The sequence below is a fragment of the Nicotiana tomentosiformis genome, chromosome 12, assembly GCF_000390325.3.
Source record: "Nicotiana tomentosiformis chromosome 12, ASM39032v3, whole genome shotgun sequence".
Taxonomy (NCBI): Eukaryota; Viridiplantae; Streptophyta; class Magnoliopsida; order Solanales; family Solanaceae; genus Nicotiana; species Nicotiana tomentosiformis.
Genome location: NC_090823.1, coordinates 132,420,448 through 132,425,233, shown reverse-complemented (window position 1 = coordinate 132,425,233; position 4,786 = coordinate 132,420,448). Strand labels below are relative to the sequence as shown.

General features: G+C 47.1%; 2 pseudogenes; both read left to right on the top strand.

Annotated features, from left to right (window-relative positions):
- The first annotated feature begins 932 nt into the window (after nucleotides 1–932).
- LOC138903417 (uncharacterized) lies at nucleotides 933–2,665 on the top strand (annotated as a pseudogene).
- An 869-nt stretch (nucleotides 2,666–3,534) lies between these two features.
- LOC138903469 (uncharacterized) lies at nucleotides 3,535–4,561 on the top strand (annotated as a pseudogene).
- The last annotated feature ends 225 nt before the right edge of the window (nucleotides 4,562–4,786 follow it).

The following is a 4,786-nucleotide window of genomic DNA, read 5'->3' as shown; positions in this document are numbered from 1 at the left end:
GATGGGTTAGCTATGTCTTTTGAGGCTTTGTGGAGATTAGACAGGTTTACCAAGCTCTTCCCAGTTCACTTCAGTGGTGCTCCTTCAGAGGATCCCCAGGAGTATCTCGATAGCTATCATGAGGTTCTACGAAACATGGGTATAGTGGAGACTAATGGGGTTGATTTTGCTGCATCAGATGACTGGTTCCGCCAAGAAATGGTGGAGAGATTATTTGTTGACCAGACCAGCTATGTCACCTGCTCTTACTTGGGAGCAGTTCTCTCAGCTCTTCCTAGAGAAGTTTCTTCCTATCACATTGAGAGAGGAGAGCCGCCGTCAGTTCGAGCATCTCCAGCAGGGCAGTATGACTATTGCTCATTTTGAGACCCGTTTTGTGGATTTGGCCTGTCATGCTATTCTTCTGCTTCCCACCGAGAGAGAGAGAGAGAGAGAGAGAGAGAGAGAGAGAGAGAGAGAGGGTGAGGAGTTTTATTGACGGACTTGCTCAGCCTATCAGATTGCAGATGGCTAAGGACATTGGGAGTGAGATTTCTTTTCAGGCGGCTGCTAATGTCGCCAGATGAGTCGAGATGGTTCTTGATCAGGGAGGTCAGGGGTATGGTGGCAAGAGACCTCGTCATTCCTGTGGATTCAGTGGAGCCTCATCTAGAGGCCGGGGTACTTATGACAGAGGCCATCCTTCCAGGCCATTTCATTCAGCACTCCAGGCATCCCACGGTGCCTCAGGTGGTCGTGGTCCTCATATGCCTTATTCCAACCAGCTAGCCTACAGTGCACCACCAACTCCTATTAGTGTACCTCCACTCCAGAGTTATCAGGGTGGTTACTTAGGTCGACAGGGTCATTTTTAGGGTCAGCAGTCACATCAGCCGAGGTCATGTTATACTTGTGGTGATCCGAGGCACATTGCTAGATTTTGCCCTCATGCAATGGGTAGCTCACAGTATCAGAGTTCTCGTGCCATGGTTCCGGCACCAGTTGCTGCACCACCTACTCATCCAGCCAGAGGCAGGGGTCAGGCAGCCAGAGGTAGAGGCCAAACTGTTAGAGGTGGAGGTCAGGCTGTTATAGGTGGAGACCAGCTAGTTAGAGGCCATCCCAGGGACGTAGTTCAGAGTGGTGGGCCCCAGCCTAATATTATTCTTTCCCGGCCAGGCCTAAGGCTGAGTTATCTGACGTTGTTATCACAGTTACTATTTCAGTTTGCAGTAGAGATACTTCAGTTCTATTTGATCCGAGGTCTACTTACTCCTATGTGTCATCCTACTTTGCTTCCTATTTGGTTGTGCCCCATGATTCTTTGAGTGCTCCTGTGTATGTGTCTACATCAGTGGGAGATGCTATTTTTGTAGATCTTGTTTATCGTTCGTGTGTGGTCACCATTGGGAGTCTTGAGACTCGTATAGATCTTCTACTTCTCGATATGGTTGATTTTGATGTCATTCTGGGTATGGATTGGCTGTCACCTTATCATGCTATATTAGATTTTCACACCAAGATGGTGACCTTAGCCTTGCCGGGGTTGCCTTGATTGGAGTGGATAGGTACTCTTGGCCATTCTACCAGCATAGTTATCTCTTATGTGAAGGCTCGGCATATGGTCGAGAAGGGGTGTCTAGCTTACTTGGCTTATATCCGTGATTCTAGTGCAGAGGTTCCTTCCATGGAGTCAGTGCTGGTTGTTTGTGAGTTTCCAAAGGTGTTTCCTGTAGATCTGCCGGGGATGCCACCCGATAGGGATATTGATTTCTGCATTGAGTTGGCTTCGGGTACTCAGCCCATTTCCATTCTGCCATACCGCATGGCTTTGCCAGAGTTGAAAGAATTGAAGGAACAATTGTAAGATTTGCTTGATAAGGGCTTCATTAGACCTAGTGTCTCGCCCTGGGGTGCACCTGTGTTATTTGTGAATAAGAAAGATGGATCGATGAGGGTGTGTATAGATTATCGGCAGTTGAACAAAGTCACCATCAAGAACAAGTACCCATTCCCGAGGATTGATGATTTATTTTATCAGCTTCAGGGTGCCCAGGTGTTTTCAAAGATTGATCTGAGATATGGCTACCATCATTTGAGGATTAGGGCATCCGATATCCCTAAGACAACTTTTCAGACTCGGTATGGGCATTATGAGTTTCTAGTGATGTCATTTGGGCTGACAAATGCCCCAGCAACATTCATGGATTTGATGAACCGGGTGTTCAAGCCCTACTTAGATTCCTTTGTGATTATGTTTATTGATGATATCTTGATCTACTCCCACAGCCGAGAGGAGCATGAGCAACACCTTCAGATCATTCTTCAGACTCTGAAAGACTGCCAATTATATGCTAAGTTCTCAAAATACGAGTTTTGGTTGAGTTCAGTTTCTTTCTTGGGTCACGTTGTATCAGCAGAGGGTATTCAGGTGGATCCTAAGAAGATTGAGGCAGTTCAGAACTGGTCTAGACCCACATCAGCCACAGAGATCCGTAGTTTCTTGGGTTTGGCGGGCTACTACCGTCAATTCGTAGAGGGGTTTTCATCCATAATAACCCCGTTGACCAGGTTGACCCAGAAGGGTGTCCCATTCAGGTGGTCAGACGAGTGTGAGGTGAGCTTCCAGAAGCTCAAGACAGCTTTGACTACGGCACCGATATTGGTGTTACCGTCAGGTTCATGATCTTGTACAGTATATTGTGACGCATCCCGTATTGGTCTGGGTGCGGTATTGATGCAGGGTGGCAAGGTTATTGTATATGCTTCACAGCAGCTGAAGGTTCACGAGAAGAATTACCTTGTTCATGATCAAGAGCTGGCAACCATTGTTCACGCGCTGAAGATTTGGAGGCACTATCTTTACGGCGTGCCTTATGAGGTATTCATGGATTATCGAAGCTTGCAGTATTTGTTCAAGTAGAAGGAGCTCAATTTGAGGCAGATGAGGTGGTTAGAGCTATTGAAAGATTATGATATCACCATCTTGTATCATCCCGGGAAGGCCAATGTGATGGCCGACGCCTTGAGTAGAAAGTGAGCTAGTATGGGTAGCCTTGCATATATTCCAGTCGGTGAGAGACTGCTTGCATTGGATGTTCAGGCCTTGGCCAATCAGTTCGTGAGGTTGGATATTTCTGAGCCCAACCGTGTTCTATCTTTTACAGTTAATCGGTCTTCTTTGTTGAGCGCATTAGAGATCGGTAGTATGACGATCCTCATTTTCTTGTCCTTAGAGACACAGTGCGGCACGGTGGTGCCAAACAGGTTATTGTTGGAGATGATGGAGTTTTGAGGATGCATTGTCGTATTTGTGTGCCTAATGTGGATGTACTTCGTGAGTTGATTCTTGAGGAGGCCCACAGTTCCCGATATTCTATTCATTCGGGCGCCGCCAAGATGTATCAGGACTTGTGGCAGCATTATTGGTGGAGGCGAATGAAGAAGGATATATTTGTTTATGTAGCTCGGTGTCTAAATTGTCAGCAAGTAAAGTACGAGCATCAGAAACCTGGTGGTTTGCTTCAGAAGATAGAGATTCCTAAGTGGAAGTGGGAGCGTATCACTATGGATTTCATTGTTGGACTCCCAGGGACTCAGAGGAAGTTCGATGCTGTTTGGGTTATTGTGGACAGGCTGACTAAGTCAGCGCACTTCATTCCTGTTGCAGTTTCATATTCTTCATAGCGGTTGGCTAAGATTTATATCCGAGAGATCGTCCGTCTTCACGGTGTGCCCGTGTCTATCATTTCTGATCGAGGTACGCAGTTCCCTCGCACTTCTAGAGGGCAGTACAATATGAGTTGGGCATGTGGGTTGAGTTGAGCACATCGTTTCATCCTCAGATGGACGGGCAGTCCGAGCGCACTATTCAGATCTTGGAGGATATGCTCTGCGCATGTGTTATAGACTTCAGAGGATCGTGGGATCAGTTCTTGCCCCTTGCAGAGTTCGCTTATAAAAATAGCTACCAGTCGAGCATTTAGATGGCTCCCTATGAGGCATTATATGGTAGACGATGTCGATCGCCGGTCGGATGGTTTGAGCCGGGGGAGGCTCGGTTGCTGGGCATAGACTTAGTGCAGGATGCCTTGGATAAGGTCAAGATTATTCAGGATCTACTTCGCAGAGCTCAGTCCAGGCAGAAGAGTTATGCCGACCGCAGAGTTTGTGATGTTGCATTCATGGCATGGAGCGAGTGTTGCTTCGGGTATCACCCATGAAGGGTGTAATGAGGTTCGGAAAGAAGGGCAAGTTGAGACCTAGGTATATCAGACCTTTTGAGATTCTGGAGAGAGTGGGAGAGGTGGCTTACAGGCTTGCGTTGCCACCGGGGTTATCATCAGTTCATCTGGTGTTCCATGTGTCTATGCTTCGAAAGTATCACGGCGATCCGTCCCAAGTGTTAGATTTCAGCTCTCTCCGGTTGGACAAGGATTTGACTTACGAGGAAGAGCCCGTGGCTATTCTAGCCCGGCAAGTTCGCCAGTTGAGATCAAAGAGTTACCCTTCAGTTCGAGTGTAGTGGAGAGGTTAGCCTGTTGAGGCAGCTACTTGGGAGTCCGAGTCTAATATGCGGAGTAGATATCTCCACCTTTTCACCAGCTCAAGAACTTTTCTATGTTCGTTCGAGGACGAACGGTTGTTTTAGAGGTGGAGAATGTGATGACCCATAAGGTCATCTTATGTTTTAGAACTCGATTCTGCGCTCTTAAGCCTTGAAATCTCATTTTTACCCTCCTCGATTTGCGTGCGCAGTCCGGGCATGTTTCCGAAAAGCTTTTATGTTGAAAATTGATGAAAATAA